Genomic DNA, 21,540 nt, shown 5'->3' with positions numbered 1-21,540 from the left:
GGGGGAAGAATTTCACATCTCCTTGGTGAAATTTGTAGGGCCTTATAACATCCTTTCTGTGGATGCAGATTCAGTCGGAACAGAGGTCCTAGTCCTCGCTCTGCCTTTCAAAGGAACTGTAAATATGCATGGCTTATTTGGCTTTGCCCGGCAGGGTGAGAATGGCGTTTGTCAGGCGTTCGTCAGGCGATCGGAAGGGGTGAGGCAATAATTTATAATTCAATGATCTTCATGATATTTTCTTGATAATATGAAAGCAGGAAAGGGAAGCTTGGCAATAAGCAATCCTAAAGCAAGGTGTGACTCCAGGGAAGAATGACTTGAAAACAACATACAGAAAGACTCATGTAAAAAGGCCCTGATGAGGCTTGAACTCATGACCCCTGGTTTACAAGACCAGTGCTCTGCCACTGAGCTACAAGGCCAGTCTGCACGCAGGATGTAAATTGCAACATGTATTCTTACTGAGGTATGAATATATCTATGATTTTGAGACTCTGTATGGAAACGTAGTTGCATATGAATGTCCACGTGCGCGCACACATTGAAGACCATGCTTAAGGCACTTTTCTTGGAAGTATGAAAAACTACATTTTCATATGAGAAAATAAGAGTTTTCACATTCAAGACCATACCGATAGCTCTAGTTAGTATGTCTGCAATCAGTGACATATAGAGAACCCACTTATTAGAAGTGATCTGTCTCTGTGGGGCAGACATATGTTAACAGTCATTCATTTGAGACGGCCTAAACTTTAGGAGTAAGAGCTGCTTTCTTATCAATCTATTTATCCAAACTGGTTAATAAGCCAGGAGTGAGTGAAAGGCAATCCTCTGGAAACTCCATGAAAGATCTAATTTCTATTACGCACAAAATACTTCACTTTATTTGACCTATTTGTTAAAATGGAACAGTCAGATGATCCCATCTAGCGGATCCTGGCTCTGTCTTGAAAGAGAGTGTAATTATACTACAAGAAATGCTGGCCATCAAAAGAGACTCTGATGGCTTTCCGACGAAGGTGGGATTCGAACCCACGCGTGCAGAGCACAATGGATTAGCAGTCCATCGCCTTAACCACTCGGCCACCTCGTCTGCCCTACAGCCCCATCTGAAACCTTGCTTCACAAAAGGTACTGAAGTGTCAATATACTGTACCTAAAAAAGAAAAAAAACAGCTGAGGCAAGATCTCACATTCCACGTCTTCCCCCAATTAGGGACCTACATTTCATTTTTGGGAAATTCTTACTATGTGCTAATTACAAATATTCATAAGATTCCCCTAGACTTTGTCAGAACTGTCAAGATATAATTCTATGGGGTTTTGAATAGACAGAGCATATGTTATAGGACAATTATAGAATCTAAGGACTGTATTTTTAATAGTCATGATAACATGCTAGCATGTGAGTCGATCTTGCACAGTGAATGATGGAGCAGTGTCTGTCATCTACTTGGTCAGCTGTAGATGGCTCACCTGGGGAGATGTGAAAAGAGAGAGCTCCAGTGGTGCAATCGGTTAGTGCGCGGTACTTATACAGCAGTACTTGCACTGAGCCATGCCGAGGTTGTGAGTTCGAGCCTCACCTGGAGCAGCCGTGTTGTTTTTCATAAACCATTTCACAAAAAGTAAAGTTTAAACTCAGAGTATGGACGGCCCTTGCTAGAGAGTCTTTACTTCTTATATGATCTACGTGTCCTACTCCTCTGGGTGCCAAATATCACATATCCTACGCGATGCTCAGTTTAAACATTCCATGATGTGCCATCTTGCATTTCATGCAAACACCACATCAGTGCATTTAAAAATACATTTGTAGAATAATAAATATGATGAAAACAGTGTTCTCACATGATAACCATAAACTGAAGAGCTGCAAAAAATGCTGTATCAGCTACTTACAATAAAAGGTGACTCGAAAAAACTAGCAAAAGAAGAGCATCATCATATTAAAGGTTCTATTCACCATTTGAGTTGCACCATAGCAGCTTATGGTGCTTTTCTGCTCAGAGTGTGCCTCCAATCCCACATTAATTTTTAATTTATTTGCAATTTAAAAAACAACAATTACTGCTCGAAGTTCACTTTTCAAAACCATTCAACCTATTAAATGTATTTCTCTAACCTATGAATGTGGTCCATGTTCACTTTTCCTCATCTTCATCTCGATACTCCTTTCCCAGAAACCAGGTTCACTTCTTCATTCAACCCACCCATCCAAGGTCACCAAATCTTTGAAGCACAAGTCTGCCTATTCTCCCTTTCTCTCTATGTACAAGATACCTTGTATCATTTGAATGGACAGCAGGAGAGAAGGATATTTATGGAGAGTGGGGGTGGGGTTTTGAGGAGTAACCTCATTTGCCTAAGAGCCGGGGTATCTGGGAAAAAAAGTATTTTATGGGGGAAGAATTTCACATCTCCTTGGTGAAATTTGTAGGGCCTTATAACATCCTTTCTGTGGATGCAGATTCAGTCGGAACAGAGGTCCTAGTCCTCGCTCTGCCTTTCAAAGGAACTGTAAATATGCATGGCTTATTTGGCTTTGCCCGGCAGGGTGAGAATGGCGTTCGTCAGGCGATCGGAAGGGGTGAGGCAATAATTTATAATTCAATGATCTTCATGATATTTTCTTGATAATATGAAAGCAGGAAAGGGAAGCTTGGCAATAAGCAATCCTAAAGCAAGGTGTGACTCCAGGGAAGAATGACTTGAAAACAACATACAGAAAGACTCATGTAAAAAGGCCCTGATGAGGCTTGAACTCATGACCCCTGGTTTACAAGACCTGTGCTCTGCCACTGAGCTACAAGGCCAGTCTGCACGCAGGATGTAAATTGCAACATGTATTCTTACTGAGGTATGAATATATCTATGATTTTGAGACTCTGTATGGAAACGTAGTTGCATATGAATGTCCACGTGCGCGCACACATTGAAGACCATGCTTAAGGCACTTTTCTTGGAAGTATGAAAAACTACATTTTCATATGAGAAAATAAGAGTTTTCACATTCAAGACCATACCGATAGCTCTAGTTAGTATGTCTGCAATCAGTGACATATAGAGAACCCACTTATTAGAAGTGATCTGTCTCTGTGGGGCAGACATATGTTAACAGTCATTCATTTGAGACGGCCTAAACTTTAGGAGTAAGAGCTGCTTTCTTATCAATCTATTTATCCAAACTGGTTAATAAGCCAGGAGTGAGTGAAAGGCAATCCTCTGGAAACTTCATGAAAGATCTAATTTCTATTACGCACAAAATACTTCACTTTATTTGACATATTTGTTAAAATGGAACAGTCAGATGATCCCATCTAGCGGATCCTGGCTCTGTCTTGAAAGAGAGTGTAATTATACTAAAAGAAATGCTGGCCATCAAAAGAGACTCTGATGGCTTTCCGACGAAGGTGGGATTCGAACCCACGCGTGCAGAGCACAATGGATTAGCAGTCCATCGCCTTAACCACTCGGCCACCTCGTCTGCCCTACAGCCCCATCTGAAACCTTGCTTCACAAAAGGTACTGAAGTGTCAATATACTGTACCTAAAAAAGAAAAAAAACAGCTGAGGCAAGATCTCACATTCCACGTCTTCCCCCAATTAGGGACCTACATTTCATTTTTGGGAAATTCTTACTATGTGCTAATTACAAATATTCATAAGATTCCCCTAGACTTTGTCAGAACTGTCAAGATATAATTCTATGGGGTTTTGAATAGACAGAGCATATGTTATAGGACAATTATAGAATCTATTCCGTTTGGACTGTATTTTTAATAGTCATGATAACATGCTAGCATGTGAGTCGATCTTGCACAGTGAATGATGGAGCAGTGTCTGTCATCTACTTGGTCAGCTGTAGATGGCTCACCTGGGGAGATGTGAAAAGAGAGAGCTCCAGTGGCGCAATGGGTTAGCGCGCGGTACTTATACAGCAGTACTTGCACTGAGCCATGCCGAGGTTGTGAGTTCGAGCCTCACCTGGAGCAGCCGTGTTGTTTTTCATAAACCATTTCACAAAAAGTAAAGTTTAAACTCAGAGTATGGACGGCCCTTGCTAGAGAGTCTTTACTTCTTATAGGATCTACGTGTCCTACTCCTCTGGGTGCCAAATATCACATATCCTACGCGATGCTCAGTTTAAACATTCCATGATGTGCCATCTTGCATTTCATGCAAACACCACATCAGTGCATTTAAAAATACATTTGTAGAATAATAAATATGATGAAAACAGTGTTCTCACATGATAACCATAAACTGAAGAGCTGCAAAAAATGCTGTATCAGCTACTTACAATAAAAGGTGACTCGAAAAAACTAGCAAAAGAAGAGCATCATCATATTAAAGGTTCTATTCACCATCTTGAGTTGCACCATAGCAGCTTATGGTGCTTTTCTGCTCAGAGTGTGCCTCCAATCCCACATTCATTTTTAATTTCTTTGCAATTTAAAAAACAACAATTACTGCTCGAAGTTCACTTTTCAAAACCATTCAACCTATTAAATGTATTTCTCTAACCTATGAATGTGGTCCATGTTCACTTTTCCTCATCTTCATCTCGATACTCCTTTCCCAGAAACCAGGTTCACTTCTTCATTCAACCCACCCATCCAAGGTCACCAAATCTTTGAAGCAAGTCTGCCTATTCTCCCTTTCTCTCTATGTACAAGATACCTTGTATCATTTGAATGGACAGCAGGAGAGAAGGATATTTATGGTGAGTGGGGGTGGGGTTTTGAGGTGTAACCTCATTTGCCTAAGAGCCGGGGTATCTGGGAAAAAAAGTATTTTATGGGGGAAGAATTTCACATCTCCTTGGTGAAATTTGTAGGGCCTTATAACATCCTTTCTGTGGATGCAGATTCAGTCGGAACAGAGGTCCTAGTCCTCGCTCTGCCTTTCAAAGGAACTGTAAATATGCATGGCTTATTTGGCTTTGCCCGGCAGGGTGAGAATGGCGTTTGTCAGGCGTTCGTCAGGCGATCGGAAGGGGTGAGGCAATAATTTATAATTCAATGATCTTCATGATATTTTCTTGATAATATGAAAGCAGGAAAGGGAAGCTTGGCAATAAGCAATCCTAAAGCAAGGTGTGACTCCAGGGAAGAATGACTTGAAAACAACATACAGAAAGACTCATGTAAAAAGGCCCTGATGAGGCTTGAACTCATGACCCCTGGTTTACAAGACCAGTGCTCTGCCACTGAGCTACAAGGCCAGTCTGCACGCAGGATGTAAATTGCAACATGTATTCTTACTGAGGTATGAATATATCTATGATTTTGAGACTCTGTATGGAAACGTAGTTGCATATGAATGTCCACGTGCGCGCACACATTGAAGACCATGCTTAAGGCACTTTTCTTAGAAGTATGAAAAACTACATTTTCATATGAGAAAATAAGAGTTTTCACATTCAAGACCATACTGATAGCTCTAGTTAGTATGTCTGCAATCAGTGACATATAGAGAACCCACTTATTAGAAGTGATCTGTCTCTGTGGGGCAGACATATGTTAACAGTCATTCATTTGAGACGGCCTAAACTTTAGGAGTAAGAGCTGCTTTCTTATCAATCTATTTATCCAAACTGGTTAATAAGCCAGGAGTGAGTGAAAGGCAATCCTCTGGAAACTCCATGAAAGATCTAATTTCTATTACGCACAAAATACTTCACTTTATTTGACATATTTGTTAAAATGGAACAGTCAGATGATCCCATCTAGCGGATCCTGGCTCTGTCTTGAAAGAGAGTGTAATTATACTACAAGAAATGCTGGCCATCAAAAGAGACTCTGATGGCTTTCTGACGAAGGTGGGATTCGAACCCATGCGTGCAGAGCACAATGGATTAGCAGTCCATCGCCTTAACCACTCGGCCACCTCGTCTGCCCTACAGCCCCATCTGAAACCTTGCTTCACAAAAGGTACTGAAGTGTCAATATACTGTACCTAAAAAAGAAAAAAAACAGCTGAGGCAAGATCTCACATTCCACGTCTTCCCCCAATTAGGGACCTACATTTCATTTTTGGGAAATTCTTACTATGTGCTAATTACAAATATTCATAAGATTCCCCTAGACTTTGTCAGAACTGTCAAGATATAATTCTATGGGGTTTTGAATAGACAGAGCATATGTTATAGGACAATTATAGAATCTATTCCGTTTGGACTGTATTTTTAATAGTCATGATAACATGCTAGCATGTGAGTCGATCTTGCACAGTGAATGATGGTGCAGTGTCTGTCATCTACTTGGTCAGCTGTAGATGGCTCACCTGGGGAGATGTGAAAAGAGAGAGCTCCAGTGGTGCAATCGGTTAGTGCGCGGTACTTATACAGCAGTACTTGCACTGAGCCATGCCGAGGTTGTGAGTTCGAGCCTCACCTGGAGCAGCCGTGTTGTTTTTCATAAACCATTTCACAAAAAGTAAAGTTTAAACTCAGAGTATGGATGGCCCTTGCTAGAGAGTCTTTACTTCTTATAGGATCTACGTGTCCTACTCCTCTGGGTGCCAAATATCACATATCCTACGCGATGCTCAGTTTAAACATTCCATGATGTGCCATCTTGCATTTCATGCAAACACCACATCAGTGCATTTAAAAATACATTTGTAGAATAATAAATATGATGAAAACAGTGTTCTCACATGATAACCATAAACTGAAGAGCTGCAAAAAATGCTGTATCAGCTACTTACAATAAAAGGTGACTCGAAAAAACTAGCAAAAGAAGAGCATCATCATATTAAAGGTTCTATTCACCATCTTGAGTTGCACCATAGCAGCTTATGGTGCTTTTCTGCTCAGAGTGTGCCTCCAATCCCACATTCATTTTTAATTTATTTGCAATTTAAAAAACAACAATTACTGCTCGAAGTTCACTTTTCAAAACCATTCAACCTATTAAATGTATTTCTCTAACCTATGAATGTGGTCCATGTTCACTTTTCCTCATCTTCATCTCGATACTCCTTTCCCAGAAACCAGGTTCACTTCTTCATTCAACCCACCCATCCAAGGTCACCAAATCTTTGAAGCACAAGTCTGCCTATTCTCCCTTTCTCTCTATGTACAAGATACCTTGTATCATTTGAATGGACAGCAGGAGAGAAGGATATTTATGGTGAGTGGGGGTGGGGTTTTGAGGAGTAACCTCATTTGCCTAAGAGCCGGGGTATCTGGGAAAAAAAGTATTTTATGGGGGAAGAATTTCACATCTCCTTGGTGAAATTTGTAGGGCCTTATAACATCCTTTCTGTGGATGCAGATTCAGTCGGAACAGAGGTCCTAGTCCTCGCTCTGCCTTTCAAAGGAACTGTAAATATGCATGGCTTATTTGGCTTTGCCCGGCAGGGTGAGAATGGCGTTTGTCAGGCGATCAGAAGGGGTGAGGCAATAATTTATAATTCAATGATCTTCATGATATTTTCTTGATAATATGAAAGCAGGAAAGGGAAGCTTGGCAATAAGCAATCCTAAAGCAAGGTGTGACTCCAGGGAAGAATGACTTGAAAACAACATACAGAAAGACTCATGTAAAAAGGCCCTGATGAGGCTTGAACTCATGACCCCTGGTTTACAAGACCAGTGCTCTGCCACTGAGCTACAAGGCCAGTCTGCACGCAGGATGTAAATTGCAACATGTATTCTTACTGAGGTATGAATATATCTATGATTTTGAGACTCTGTATGGAAACGTAGTTGCATATGAATGTCCACGTGCGCGCACACATTGAAGACCATGCTTAAGGCACTTTTCTTGGAAGTATGAAAAACTACATTTTCATATGAGAAAATAAGAGTTTTCACATTCAAGACCATACTGATAGCTCTAGTTAATATGTCTGCAATCAGTGACATATAGAGAACCCACTTATTAGAAGTGATCTGTCTCTGTGGGGCAGACATATGTTAACAGTCATTCATTTGAGACGGCCTAAACTTTAGGAGTAAGAGCTGCTTTCTTATCAATCTATTTATCCAAACTGGTTAATAAGCCAGGAGTGAGTGAAAGGCAATCCTCTGGAAACTCCATGAAAGATCTAATTTCTATTACGCACAAAATACTTCACTTTATTTGACATATTTGTTAAAATGGAACAGTCAGATGATCCCATCTAGCGGATCCTGGCTCTGTCTTGAAAGAGAGTGTAATTATACTACAAGAAATGCTGGCCATCAAAAGAGACTCTGATGGCTTTCCGACGAAGGTGGGATTCGAACCCACGCGTGCAGAGCACAATGGATTAGCAGTCCATCGCCTTAACCGCTCGGCCACCTCGTCTGCCCTACAGCCCCATCTGAAACCTTGCTTCACAAAAGGTACTGAAGTGTCAATATACTGTACCTAAAAAAGAAAAAAAACAGCTGAGGCAAGATCTCACATTCCACGTCTTCCCCCAATTAGGGACCTACATTTCATTTTTGGGAAATTCTTACTGTGTGCTAATTACAAATATTCATAAGATTTCCCTAGACTTTGTCAGAACTGTCAAGATATAATTCTATGGGGTTTTGAATAGACAGAGCATATGTTATAGGACAATTATAGAATCTATTCCGTTTGGACTGTTTTTTTAATAGTCATGATAACATGCTAGCATGTGAGTCGATCTTGCACAGTGAATGATGGAGCAGTGTCTGTCATCTACTTGGTCAGCTGTAGATGGCTCACCTGGGGAGATGTGAAAAGAGAGAGCTCCAGTGGCGCAATCGGTTAGCGCGCGGTACTTATACAGCAGTACTTGCACTGAGCCATGCCGAGGTTGTGAGTTCGAGCCTCACTTGGAGCAGCCGTGTTGTTTTTCATAAACCATTTCACAAAAAGTAAAGTTTAAACTCAGAGTATGGACGGCCCTTGCTAGAGAGTCTTTACTTCTTATAGGATCTACGTGCCCTACTCCTCTGGGTGCCAAATATCACATATCCTACGCAATGCTCAGTTTAAACATTCCATGATGTGCCATCTTGCATTTCATGCAAACACCACATCAGTGCATTTAAAAATACATTTGTAGAATAATAAATATGATGAAAACAGTGTTCTCACATGATAACCATAAACTGAAGAGCTGCAAAAAATGCTGTATCAGCTACTTACAATAAAAGGTGACTCGAAAAAACTAGCAAAAGAAGAGCATCATCATATTAAAGGTTCTATTCACCATCTTGAGTTGCACCATAGCAGCTTATGGTGCTTTTCTGCTCAGAGTGTGCCTCCAATCCCACATTCATTTTTAATTTATTTGCAATTTAAAAAACAACAATTACTGCTCGAAGTTCACTTTTCAAAACCATTCAACCTATTAAATGTATTTCTCTAACCTATGAATGTGGTCCATGTTCACTTTTCCTCATCTTCATCTCGATACTCCTTTCCCAGAAACCAGGTTCACTTCTTCATTAAACCCACCCATCCAAGGTCACCAAATCTTTGAAGCACAAGTCTGCCTATTCTCCCTTTCTCTCTATGTACAAGATACCTTGTATCATTTGAATGGACAGCAGGAGAGAAGGATATTTATGGTGAGTGGGGGTGGGGTTTTGAGGAGTAACCTCATTTGCCTAAGAGCCGGGGTATCTGGGAAAAAAAGTATTTTATGGGGGAAGAATTTCACATCTCCTTGGTGAAATTTGTAGGGCCTTATAACATCCTTTCTGTGGATGCAGATTCAGTCGGAACAGAGGTCCTAGTCCTCGCTCTGCCTTTCAAAGGAACTGTAAATATGCATGGCTTATTTGGCTTTGCCCGGCAGGGTGAGAATGGCGTTTGTCAGGCGTTCGTCAGGCGATCGGAAGGGGTGAGGCAATAATTTATAATTCAATGATCTTCATGATATTTTCTTGATAATATGAAAGCAGGAAAGGGAAGCTTGGCAATAAGCAATCCTAAAGCAAGGTGTGACTCCAGGGAAGAATGACTTGAAAACAACATACAGAAAGACTCATGTAAAAAGGCCCTGATGAGGCTTGAACTCATGACCCCTGGTTTACAAGACCAGTGCTCTGCCACTGAGCTACAAAGCCAGTCTGCACGCAGGATGTAAATTGCAACATGTATTCTTACTGAGGTATGAATATATCTATGATTTTGAGACTCTGTATGGAAACGTAGTTGCATATGAATGTCCACGTGCGCGCACACATTGAAGACCATGCTTAAGGCACTTTTCTTGGAAGTATGAAAAACTACATTTTCATATGAGAAAATAAGAGTTTTCACATTCAAGACCATACCGATAGCTCTAGTTAGTATGTCTGCAATCAGTGACATATAGAGAACCCACTTATTAGAAGTGATCTGTCTCTGTGGGGCAGACATATGTTAACAGTCATTCATTTGAGACGGCCTAAACTTTAGGAGTAAGAGCTGCTTTCTTATCAATCTATTTATCCAAACTGGTTAATAAGCCAGGAGTGAGTGAAAGGCAATCCTCTGGAAACTCCATGAAAGATCTAATTTCTATTACGCACAAAATACTTCACTTTATTTGACATATTTGTTAAAATGGAACAGTCAGATGATCCCATCTAGCGGATCCTGGCTCTGTCTTGAAAGAGAGTGTAATTATACTACAAGAAATGCTGGCCATCAAAAGAGACTCTGATGGCTTTCCGACAAAGGTGGGATTCGAACCCACGCGTGCAGAGCACAATGGATTAGCAGTCCATCGCCTTAACCACTCGGCCACCTCGTCTGCCCTACAGCCCCATCTGAAACCTTGCTTCACAAAAGGTACTGAAGTGTCAATATACTGTACCTAAAAAAGAAAAAAAACAGCTGAGGCAAGATCTCACATTCCACGTCTTCCCCCAATTAGGGACCTACATTTCATTTTTGGGAAATTCTTACTATGTGCTAATTACAAATATTCATAAGATTCCCCTAGACTTTGTCAGAACTGTCAAGATATAATTCTATGGGGTTTTGAATAGACAGAGCATATGTTATAGGACAATTATAGAATCTAAGGACTGTATTTTTAATAGTCATGATAACATGCTAGCATGTGAGTCGATCTTGCACAGTGAATGATGGAGCAGTGTCTGTCATCTACTTGGTCAGCTGTAGATGGCTCACCTGGGGAGATGTGAAAAGAGAGAGCTCCAGTGGTGCAATCGGTTAGTGCGCGGTACTTATACAGCAGTACTTGCACTGAGCCATGCCGAGGTTGTGAGTTCGAGCCTCACCTGGAGCAGCCGTGTTGTTTTTCATAAACCATTTCACAAAAAGTAAAGTTTAAACTCAGAGTATGGACGGCCCTTGCTAGAGAGTCTTTACTTCTTATAGGATCTACGTGTCCTACTCCTCTGGGTGCCAAATATCACATATCCTACGCGATGCTCAGTTTAAACATTCCATGATGTGCCATCTTGCATTTCATGCAAACACCACATCAGTGCATTTAAAAATACATTTGTAGAATAATAAATATGATGAAAACAGTGTTCTCACATGATAACCATAAACTGAAGAGCTGCAAAAAATGCTGTATCAGCTACTTACAATAAAAGGTGACTCGAAAAAACTAGCAAAAGAAGAGCATCATCATATTAAAGGTTCTATTCACCATTTGAGTTGCACCATAGCAGCTTATGGTGCTTTTCTGCTCAGAGTGTGCCTCCAATCCCACATTAATTTTTAATTTATTTGCAATTTAAAAAACAACAATTACTGCTCGAAGTTCACTTTTCAAAACCATTCAACCTATTAAATGTATTTCTCTAACCTATGAATGTGGTCCATGTTCACTTTTCCTCATCTTCATCTCGATACTCCTTTCCCAGAAACCAGGTTCACTTCTTCATTCAACCCACCCATCCAAGGTCACCAAATCTTTGAAGCACAAGTCTGCCTATTCTCCCTTTCTCTCTATGTACAAGATACCTTGTATCATTTGAATGGACAGCAGGAGAGAAGGATATTTATGGAGAGTGGGGGTGGGGTTTTGAGGAGTAACCTCATTTGCCTAAGAGCCGGGGTATCTGGGAAAAAAAGTATTTTATGGGGGAAGAATTTCACATCTCCTTGGTGAAATTTGTAGGGCCTTATAACATCCTTTTTGTGGATGCAGATTCAGTCGGAACAGAGGTCCTAGTCCTCGCTCTGCCTTTCAAAGGAACTGTAAATATGCATGGCTTATTTGGCTTTGCCCGGCAGGGTGAGAATGGCGTTCGTCAGGCGATCGGAAGGGGTGAGGCAATAATTTATAATTCAATGATCTTCATGATATTTTCTTGATAATATGAAAGCAGGAAAGGGAAGCTTGGCAATAAGCAATCCTAAAGCAAGGTGTGACTCCAGGGAAGAATGACTTGAAAACAACATACAGAAAGACTCATGTAAAAAGGCCCTGATGAGGCTTGAACTCATGACCCCTGGTTTACAAGACCAGTGCTCTGCCACTGAGCTACAAGGCCAGTCTGCACGCAGGATGTAAATTGCAACATGTATTCTTACTGAGGTATGAATATATCTATGATTTTGAGACTCTGTATGGAAACGTAGTTGCATATGAATGTCCACGTGCGCGCACACATTGAAGACCATGCTTAAGGCACTTTTCTTGGAAGTATGAAAAACTACATTTTCATATGAGAAAATAAGAGTTTTCACATTCAAGACCATACCGATAGCTCTAGTTAGTATGTCTGCAATCAGTGACATATAGAGAACCCACTTATTAGAAGTGATCTGTCTCTGTGGGGCAGACATATGTTAACAGTCATTCATTTGAGACGGCCTAAACTTTAGGAGTAAGAGCTGCTTTCTTATCAATCTATTTATCCAAACTGGTTAATAAGCCAGGAGTGAGTGAAAGGCAATCCTCTGGAAACTTCATGAAAGATCTAATTTCTATTACGCACAAAATACTTCACTTTATTTGACATATTTGTTAAAATGGAACAGTCAGATGATCCCATCTAGCGGATCCTGGCTCTGTCTTGAAAGAGAGTGTAATTATACTAAAAGAAATGCTGGCCATCAAAAGAGACTCTGATGGCTTTCCGACGAAGGTGGGATTCGAACCCACGCGTGCAGAGCACAATGGATTAGCAGTCCATCGCCTTAACCGCTCGGCCACCTCGTCTGCCCTACAGCCCCATCTGAAACCTTGCTTCACAAAAGGTACTGAAGTGTCAATATACTGTACCTAAAAAAGAAAAAAAACAGCTGAGGCAAGATCTCACATTCCACGTCTTCCCCCAATTAGGGACCTACATTTCATTTTTGGGAAATTCTTACTGTGTGCTAATTACAAATATTCATAAGATTTCCCTAGACTTTGTCGGGAACTGTCAAGATATAATTCTATGGGGTTTTGAATAGACAGAGCATATGTTATAGGACAATTATAGAATCTATTCCGTTTGGACTGTTTTTTTAATAGTCATGATAACATGCTAGCATGTGAGTCGATCTTGCACAGTGAATGATGGAGCAGTGTCTGTCATCTACTTGGTCAGCTGTAGATGGCTCACCTGGGGAGATGTGAAAAGAGAGAGCTCCAGTGGCGCAATCGGTTAGCGCGCGGTACTTATACAGCAGTACTTGCACTGAGCCATGCCGAGGTTGTGAGTTCGAGCCTCACTTGGAGCAGCCGTGTTGTTTTTCATAAACCATTTCACAAAAAGTAAAGTTTAAACTCAGAGTATGGACGGCCCTTGCTAGAGAGTCTTTACTTCTTATAGGATCTACGTGTCCTACTCCTCTGGGTGCCAAATATCACATATCCTACGCGATGCTCAGTTTAAACATTCCATGATGTGCCATCTTGCATTTCATGCAAACACCACATCAGTGCATTTAAAAATACATTTGTAGAATAATAAATATGATGAAAACAGTGTTCTCACATGATAACCATAAACTGAAGAGCTGGAAAAAATGCTGTATCAGCTACTTACAATAAAAGGTGACTCGAAAAAACTAGCAAAAGAAGAGCATCATCATATTAAAGGTTCTATTCACCATCTTGAGTTGCACCATAGCAGCTTATGGTGCTTTTCTGCTCAGAGTGTGCCTCCAATCCCACATTCATTTTTAATTTCTTTGCAATTTAAAAAACAACAATTACTGCTCGAAGTTCACTTTTCAAAACCATTCAACCTATTAAATGTATTTCTCTAACCTATGAATGTGGTCCATGTTCACTTTTCCTCATCTTCATCTCGATACTCCTTTCCCAGAAACCAGGTTCACTTCTTCATTAAACCCACCCATCCAAGGTCACCAAATCTTTGAAGCACAAGTCTGCCTATTCTCCCTTTCTCTCTATGTACAAGATACCTTGTATCATTTGAATGGACAGCAGGAGAGAAGGATATTTATGGTGAGTGGGGGTGGGGTTTTGAGGAGTAACCTCATTTGCCTAAGAGCCGGGGTATCTGGGAAAAAAAGTATTTTATGGGGGAAGAATTTCACATCTCCTTGGTGAAATTTGTAGGGCCTTATAACATCCTTTCTGTGGATGCAGATTCAGTCGGAACAGAGGTCCTAGTCCTCGCTCTGCCTTTCAAAGGAACTGTAAATATGCATGGCTTATTTGGCTTTGCCCGGCAGGGTGAGAATGGCGTTTGTCAGGCGTTCGTCAGGCGATCGGAAGGGGTGAGGCAATAATTTATAATTCAATGATCTTCATGATATTTTCTTGATAATATGAAAGCAGGAAAGGGAAGCTTGGCAATAAGCAATCCTAAAGCAAGGTGTGACTCCAGGGAAGAATGACTTGAAAACAACATACAGAAAGACTCATGTAAAAAGGCCCTGATGAGGCTTGAACTCATGACCGCTGGTTTACAAGACCAGTGCTCTGCCACTGAGCTACAAGGCCAGTCTGCACGCAGGATGTAAATTGCAACATGTATTCTTACTGAGGTATGAATATATCTATGATTTTGAGACTCTGTATGGAAACGTAGATGCATATGAATGTCCACGTGCGCGCACACATTGAAGACCATGCTTAAGGCACTTTTCTTGGAAGTATGAAAAACTACATTTTCATATGAGAAAATAAGAGTTTTCACATTCAAGACCATACCGATAGCTCTAGTTAGTATGTCTGCAATCAGTGACATATAGAGAACCCACTTATTAGAAGTGATCTGTCTCTGTGGGGCAGACATATGTTAACAGTCATTCATTTGAGACGGCCTAAACTTTAGGAGTAAGAGCTGCTTTCTTATCAATCTATTTATCCAAACTGGTTAATAAGCCAGGAGTGAGTGAAAGGCAATCCTCTGGAAACTCCATGAAAGATCTAATTTCTATTACGCACAAAATACTTCACTTTATTTGACCTATTTGTTAAAATGGAACAGTCAGATGATCCCATCTAGCGGATCCTGGCTCTGTCTTGAAAGAGAGTGTAATTATACTACAAGAAATGCTGGCCATCAAAAGAGACTCTGATGGCTTTCCGACGAAGGTGGGATTCGAACCCACGCGTGCAGAGCACAATGGATTAGCAGTCCATCGCCTTAACCACTCGGCCACCTCGTCTGCCCTACAGCCCCATCTGAAACCTTGCTTCACAAAAGGTACTGAAGTGTCAATATACTGTACCTAAAAAAGAAAAAAAACAGCTGAGGCAAGATCTCACATTCCACGTCTTCCCCCAATTAGGGACCTACATTTCATTTTTGGGAAATTCTTACTATGTGCTAATTACAAATATTCATAAGATTCCCCTAGACTTTGTCAGAACTGTCAAGATATAATTCTATGGGGTTTTGAATAGACAGAGCATATGTTATAGGACAATTATAGAATCTATTCCGTTTGGACTGTATTTTTAATAGTCATGATAACATGCTAGCATGTGAGTCGATCTTGCACAGTGAATGATGGAGCAGTGTCTGTCATCTACTTGGTCAGCTGTAGATGGCTCACCTGGGGAGATGTGAAAAGAGAGAGCTCCAGTGGCGCAATCGGTTAGCGGGCGGTACTTATACAGCAGTACTTGCACTGAGCCATGCCGAGGTTGTGAGTTCGAGCCTCACCTGGAGCAGCCGTGTTGTTTTTCATAAACCATTTCACAAAAAGTAAAGTTTAAACTCAGAGTATGGACGGCCCTTGCTAGAGAGTCTTTACTTCTTATAGGATCTACGTGTCCTACTCCTTTGGGTGCCAAATATCACATATCCTACGCGATGCTCAGTTTAAACATTCCATGATGTGCCATCTTGCATTTCATGCAAACACCACATCAGTGCATTTAAAAATACATTTGTAGAATAATAAATATGATGAAAACAGTTTTCTCACATGATAACCATAAACTGAAGAGCTGCAAAAAATGCTGTATCAGCTACTTACAACAAAAGGTGACTCGAAAAAACTAGCAAAAGAAGAGCATCATCATATTAAAGGTTCTATTCACCATCTTGAGTTGCACCATAGCAGCTTATGGTGCTTTTCTGCTCAGAGTGTGCCTCCAATCCCACATTCATTTTTAATTTCTTTGCAATTTAAAAAACAACAATTACTGCTCGAAGTTCACTTTTCAAAACCATTCAACCTATTAAATGTATTTCTCTAACCTATGAATGTGGTCCATGTTCACTTTTCCTCATCTTCATCTCGATACTCCTTTCCCAGAAACCAGGTTCACTTCTTCATTCAACCCACCCATCCAAGGTCACCAAATCTTTGAAGCAAGTCTGCCTATTCTCCCTTTCTCTCTATGTACAAGATACCTTGTATCATTTGAATGGACAGCAGGAGAGAAGGATATTTATGGTGAGTGGGGGTGGGGTTTTGAGGAGTAACCTCATTTGCCTAAGAGCCGGGGTATCTGGGAAAAAAAGTATTTTATGGGGGAAGAATTTCACATCTCCTTGGTGAAATTTGTAGGGCCTTATAACATCCTTTCTGTGGATGCAGATTCAGTCGGAACAGAGGTCCTAGTCCTCGCTCTGCCTTTCAAAGGAACTGTAAATATGCATGGCTTATTTGGCTTTGCCCGGCAGGGTGAGAATGGCATTCGTCAGGCGATCGGAAGGGGTGAGGCAATAATTTATAATTCAATGATCTTCATGATATTTTCTTGATAATATGAAAGCAGGAAAGGGAAGCTTGGCAATAAGCAATCCTAAAGCAAGGTGTGACTCCAGGGAAGAATGACTTGAAAACAACATACAGAAAGACTCATATAAAAAGGCCCTGATGAGGCTTGAACTCATGACCCCTGGTTTACAAGATCAGTGCTCTGCCACTGAGCTACAAGGCCAGTCTGCACGCAGGATGTAAATTGCAACATGTATTCTTACTGAGGTATGAATATATCTATGATTTTGAGACTCTGTATGGAAACGTAGTTGCATATGAATGTCCACGTGCGCGCACACATTGAAGACAATGCTTAAGGCACTTTTCTTGGAAGTATGAAAAACTACATTTTCATATGAGAAAATAAGAGTTTTCACATTCAAGACCATACCGATAGCTCTAGTTAGTATGTCTGCAATCAGTGACATATAGAGAACCCACTTATTAGAAGTGATCTGTCTCTGTGGGGCAGACATATGTTAACAGTCATTCATTTGAGACGGCCTAAACTTTAGGAGTAAGAGCTGCTTTCTTATCAATCTATTTATCCAAACTGGTTAATAAGCCAGGAGTGAGTGAAAGGCAATCCTCTGGAAACTCCATGAAAGATCTAATTTCTATTACGCACAAAATACTTCACTTTATTTGACATATTTGTTAAAATGGAACAGTCAGATGATCCCATCTAGCGGATCCAGGCTCTGTCTTGAAAGAGAGTGTAATTATACTAAAAGAAATGCTGGCCATCAAAAGAGACTCTGATGGCTTTCCGACGAAGGTGGGATTCGAACCCACGCGTGCAGAGCACAATGGATTAGCAGTCCATCGCCTTAACCACTCGGCCACCTCGTCTGCCCTACATTCCCATCTGAAACCTTGCTTCACAAAAGGTACTGAAGTGTCAATATACTGTACCTAAAAAAGAAAAAAAACAGCTGAGGCAAGATCTCACATTCCACGTCTTCCCCCAATTAGGGACCTACATTTCATTTTTGGGAAATTCTTACTATGTGCTAATTACAAATATTCATAAGATTCCCCTAGACTTTGTCAGAACTGTCAAGATATAATTCTATGGGGTTTTGAATAGACAGAGCATATGTTATAGGACAATTATAGAATCTATTCCGTTTGGACTGTATTTTTAATAGTCATGATAACATGCTAGCATGTGAGTCGATCTTGCACAGTGAATGATGGAGCAGTGTCTGTCATCTACTTGGTCAGCTGTAGATGGCTCACCTGGGGAGATGTGAAAAGAGAGAGCTCCAGTGGCGCAATAGGTTAGCGCGCGGTACTTATACAGCAGTACTTGCACTGAGCCATGCCGAGGTTGTGAGTTCGAGCCTCACCTGGAGCAGCCGTGTTGTTTTTCATAAACCATTTCACAAAAAGTAAAGTTTAAACTCAGAGTATGGACGGCCCTTGCTAGAGAGTCTTTACTTCTTATAGGATCTACGTGTCCTACTCCTTTGGGTGCCAAATATCACATATCCTACGCGATGCTCAGTTTAAACATTCCATGATGTGCCATCTTGCATTTCATGCAAACACCACATCAGTGCATTTAAAAATACATTTGTAGAATAATAAATATGATGAAAACAGTTTTCTCACATGATAACCATAAACTGAAGAGCTGCAAAAAATGCTGTATCAGCTACTTACAACAAAAGGTGACTCGAAAAAACTAGCAAAAGAAGAGCATCATCATATTAAAGGTTCTATTCACCATCTTGAGTTGCACCATAGCAGCTTATGGTGCTTTTCTGCTCAGAGTGTGCCTCCAATCCCACATTCATTTTTAATTTCTTTGCAATTTAAAAAACAACAATTACTGCTCGAAGTTCACTTTTCAAAACCATTCAACCTATTAAATGTATTTCTCTTACCTATGAATGTGGTCCATGTTCACTTTTCCTCATCTTCATCTCGATACTCCTTTCCCAGAAACCAGGTTCACTTCTTCATTCAACCCACCCATCCAAGGTCACCAAATCTTTGAAGCAAGTCTGCCTATTCTCCCTTTCTCTCTATGTACAAGATACCTTGTATCATTTGAATGGACAGCAGGAGAGAAGGATATTTATGGTGAGTGGGGGTGGGGTTTTGAGGAGTAACCTCATTTGCCTAAGAGCCGGGGTATCTGGGAAAAAAAGTATTTTATGGGGGAAGAATTTCACATCTCCTTGGTGAAATTTGTAGGGCCTTATAACATCCTTTCTGTGGATGCAGATTCAGTCGGAACAGAGGTCCTAGTCCTCGCTCTGCCTTTCAAAGGAACTGTAAATATGCATGGCTTATTTGGCTTTGCCCGGCAGGGTGAGAATGGCGTTTGTCAGGCGTTCGTCAGGCGATCGGAAGGGGTGAGGCAATAATTTATAATTCAATGATCTTCATGATATTTTCTTGATAATATGAAAGCAGGAAAGGGAAGCTTGGCAATAAGCAATCCTAAAGCAAGGTGTGACTCCAGGGAAGAATGACTTGAAAACAACATACAGAAAGACTCATGTAAAAAGGCCCTGATGAGGCTTGAACTCATGACCCCTGGTTTACAAGACCAGTGCTCTGCCACTGAGCTACAAGGCCAGTCTGCATGCAGGATGTAAATTGCAACATGTATTCTTACTGAGGTATGAATATATCTATGATTTTGAGACTCTGTATGGAGACGTAGTTGCATATGAATGTCCATGTGCGCGCACACATTGAAGACCATGCTTAAGGCACTTTTCTTGGAAGTATGAAAAACTACATTTTCATATGAGAAAATAAGAGTTTTCACATTCAAGACCATACCGATAGCTCTAGTTAGTATGTCTGCAATCAGTGACATATAGAGAACCCACTTATTAGAAGTGATCTGTCTCTGTGGGGCAGACATATGTTAACAGTCATTCATTTGAGACGGCCTAAACTTTAGGAGTAAGAGCTGCTTTCTTATCAATCTATTTATCCAAACTGGTTAATAAGCCAGGAGTGAGTGAAAGGCAATCCTCTGGAAACTCCATGAAAGATCTAATTTCTATTACGCACAAAATACTTCACTTTATTTGACATATTTGTTAAAATGGAACAGTCAGATGATCCCATCTAGCGGATCCTGGCTCTGTCTTGAAAGAGAGTGTAATTATACTTCAAGAAATGCTGGCCATCAAAAGAGACTCTGATGGCTTTCCGACGAAGGTGGGATTCGAACCCACGCGTGCAGAGCACAATGGATTAGCAGTCCATCGCCTTAACCACTCGGCCACCTCGTCTGCCCTACAGCCCCATCTGAAACCTTGCTTCACAAAAGGTACTGAAGTGTCAATCTACTGTACCTAAAAAAGAAAAAAAACAGCTGAGGCAAGATCTCACATTCCACGTCTTCCCCCAATTAGGGACCTACATTTCATTTTTGGGAAATTCTAACTATGTGCTAATTACAAATATTCATAAGATTCCCCTAGACTTTGTCAGAACTGTCAAGATATAATTCTATGGGGTTTTGAATAGACAGAGCATATGTTATAGGACAATTATAGAATCTATTCCGTTTGGACTGTATTTTTAATAGTCATGATAACATGCTAGCATGTGAGTCGATCTTGCACAGTGAATGATGGAGCAGTGTCTGTCATCTACTTGGTCAGCTGTAGATGGCTCACCTGGGGATATGTGAAAAGAGAGAGCTCCAGTGGCGCAATCGGTTAGCGCGCGGTACTTATACAGCAGTACTTGCACTGAGCCATGCCGAGGTTGTGAGTTCGAGCCTCACCTGGAACAGCCGTGTTGTTTTTCATAAACCATTTCACAAAAAGTAAAGTTTAAACTCAGAGTATGGACTGCCCTTGCTAGAGAGTCTTTACTTCTTATAGGATCTACGTGTCCTACTCCTCTGGGTGCCAAATATCACATATCCTACGCGATGCTCAGTTTAAACATTCCATGATGTGCCATCTTGCATTTCATGCAAACACCACATCAGTGCATTTAAAAATACATTTGTAGAATAATAAATATGATGAAAACAGTGTTCTCACATGATAACCATAAACTGAAGAGCTGCAAAAAATGCTGTATCAGCTACTTACAATAAAAGGTGACTCGAAAAAACTAGCAAAAGAAGAGCATCATCATATTAAAGGTTCTATTCACCATCTTGAGTTGCACCATAGCAGCTTATGGTGCTTTTCTGCTCAGAGTGTGCCTCCAATCCCACATTCATTTTTAATTTATTTGCAATTTAAAAAACAACAATTACTGCTCGAAGTTCACTTTTCAAAACCATTCAACCTATTAAATGTATTTCTCTAACCTATGAATGTGGTCCATGTTCACTTTTCCTCATCTTCATCTCGATACTCCTTTCCCAGAAACCAGGTTCACTTCTTCATTAAACCCACCCATCCAAGGTCACCAAATCTTTGAAGCACAAGTCTGCCTATTCTCCCTTTCTCTCTATGTACAAGATACCTTGTAT

General features: G+C 40.7%; 18 non-coding genes across 18 annotated transcripts; 5 read left to right on the top strand and 13 right to left on the bottom strand.

Annotated features, from left to right (window-relative positions):
- Positions 1–353: 353 nt before the first annotated feature.
- Positions 354–425, bottom strand: TRNAT-UGU (transfer RNA threonine (anticodon UGU)). Its single transcript has one exon. It is a non-coding gene; the product is annotated as a tRNA-Thr (tRNA).
- A 589-nt stretch (positions 426–1,014) lies between these two features.
- Positions 1,015–1,096, bottom strand: TRNAS-GCU (transfer RNA serine (anticodon GCU)). The gene has a single exon. It is a non-coding gene; the product is annotated as a tRNA-Ser (tRNA).
- Positions 1,097–3,408: 2,312 nt separating this feature from the next.
- Positions 3,409–3,490, bottom strand: TRNAS-GCU (transfer RNA serine (anticodon GCU)). Its single transcript has one exon. It is a non-coding gene; the product is annotated as a tRNA-Ser (tRNA).
- Positions 3,491–3,903: 413 nt separating this feature from the next.
- Positions 3,904–3,998, top strand: TRNAI-UAU (transfer RNA isoleucine (anticodon UAU)). The gene is made up of 2 exons: positions 3,904–3,941; positions 3,963–3,998. It is a non-coding gene; the product is annotated as a tRNA-Ile (tRNA).
- Positions 3,999–5,158: 1,160 nt separating this feature from the next.
- TRNAT-UGU (transfer RNA threonine (anticodon UGU)) lies at positions 5,159–5,230 on the bottom strand. The gene has a single exon. It is a non-coding gene; the product is annotated as a tRNA-Thr (tRNA).
- Positions 5,231–7,560: 2,330 nt separating this feature from the next.
- Positions 7,561–7,632, bottom strand: TRNAT-UGU (transfer RNA threonine (anticodon UGU)). Its single transcript has one exon. It is a non-coding gene; the product is annotated as a tRNA-Thr (tRNA).
- Positions 7,633–8,221: 589 nt separating this feature from the next.
- On the bottom strand, positions 8,222–8,303 carry TRNAS-GCU (transfer RNA serine (anticodon GCU)). The gene has a single exon. It is a non-coding gene; the product is annotated as a tRNA-Ser (tRNA).
- A 413-nt stretch (positions 8,304–8,716) lies between these two features.
- On the top strand, positions 8,717–8,811 carry TRNAI-UAU (transfer RNA isoleucine (anticodon UAU)). Its single transcript has 2 exons — positions 8,717–8,754; positions 8,776–8,811. It is a non-coding gene; the product is annotated as a tRNA-Ile (tRNA).
- A 1,823-nt stretch (positions 8,812–10,634) lies between these two features.
- Positions 10,635–10,716, bottom strand: TRNAS-GCU (transfer RNA serine (anticodon GCU)). Its single transcript has one exon. It is a non-coding gene; the product is annotated as a tRNA-Ser (tRNA).
- A 1,651-nt stretch (positions 10,717–12,367) lies between these two features.
- TRNAT-UGU (transfer RNA threonine (anticodon UGU)) lies at positions 12,368–12,439 on the bottom strand. The gene has a single exon. It is a non-coding gene; the product is annotated as a tRNA-Thr (tRNA).
- Positions 12,440–13,028: 589 nt separating this feature from the next.
- Positions 13,029–13,110, bottom strand: TRNAS-GCU (transfer RNA serine (anticodon GCU)). Its single transcript has one exon. It is a non-coding gene; the product is annotated as a tRNA-Ser (tRNA).
- Positions 13,111–13,524: 414 nt separating this feature from the next.
- On the top strand, positions 13,525–13,619 carry TRNAI-UAU (transfer RNA isoleucine (anticodon UAU)). Its single transcript has 2 exons — positions 13,525–13,562; positions 13,584–13,619. It is a non-coding gene; the product is annotated as a tRNA-Ile (tRNA).
- A 1,823-nt stretch (positions 13,620–15,442) lies between these two features.
- On the bottom strand, positions 15,443–15,524 carry TRNAS-GCU (transfer RNA serine (anticodon GCU)). Its single transcript has one exon. It is a non-coding gene; the product is annotated as a tRNA-Ser (tRNA).
- Positions 15,525–17,842: 2,318 nt separating this feature from the next.
- Positions 17,843–17,924, bottom strand: TRNAS-GCU (transfer RNA serine (anticodon GCU)). The gene has a single exon. It is a non-coding gene; the product is annotated as a tRNA-Ser (tRNA).
- A 413-nt stretch (positions 17,925–18,337) lies between these two features.
- TRNAI-UAU (transfer RNA isoleucine (anticodon UAU)) lies at positions 18,338–18,432 on the top strand. Its single transcript has 2 exons — positions 18,338–18,375; positions 18,397–18,432. It is a non-coding gene; the product is annotated as a tRNA-Ile (tRNA).
- Positions 18,433–19,592: 1,160 nt separating this feature from the next.
- TRNAT-UGU (transfer RNA threonine (anticodon UGU)) lies at positions 19,593–19,664 on the bottom strand. Its single transcript has one exon. It is a non-coding gene; the product is annotated as a tRNA-Thr (tRNA).
- Positions 19,665–20,253: 589 nt separating this feature from the next.
- TRNAS-GCU (transfer RNA serine (anticodon GCU)) lies at positions 20,254–20,335 on the bottom strand. Its single transcript has one exon. It is a non-coding gene; the product is annotated as a tRNA-Ser (tRNA).
- Positions 20,336–20,748: 413 nt separating this feature from the next.
- TRNAI-UAU (transfer RNA isoleucine (anticodon UAU)) lies at positions 20,749–20,843 on the top strand. Its single transcript has 2 exons — positions 20,749–20,786; positions 20,808–20,843. It is a non-coding gene; the product is annotated as a tRNA-Ile (tRNA).
- Positions 20,844–21,540: the final 697 nt, after the last annotated feature.

This window comes from Triturus cristatus, chromosome 12 (genome assembly GCF_964204655.1).
Source record: "Triturus cristatus chromosome 12, aTriCri1.1, whole genome shotgun sequence".
In the NCBI taxonomy this organism is placed as follows: domain Eukaryota; kingdom Metazoa; phylum Chordata; class Amphibia; order Caudata; family Salamandridae; genus Triturus; species Triturus cristatus.
Note: the sequence above shows the minus strand (reverse complement) of the source record. Positions and strands in the feature narration are given on the sequence as shown.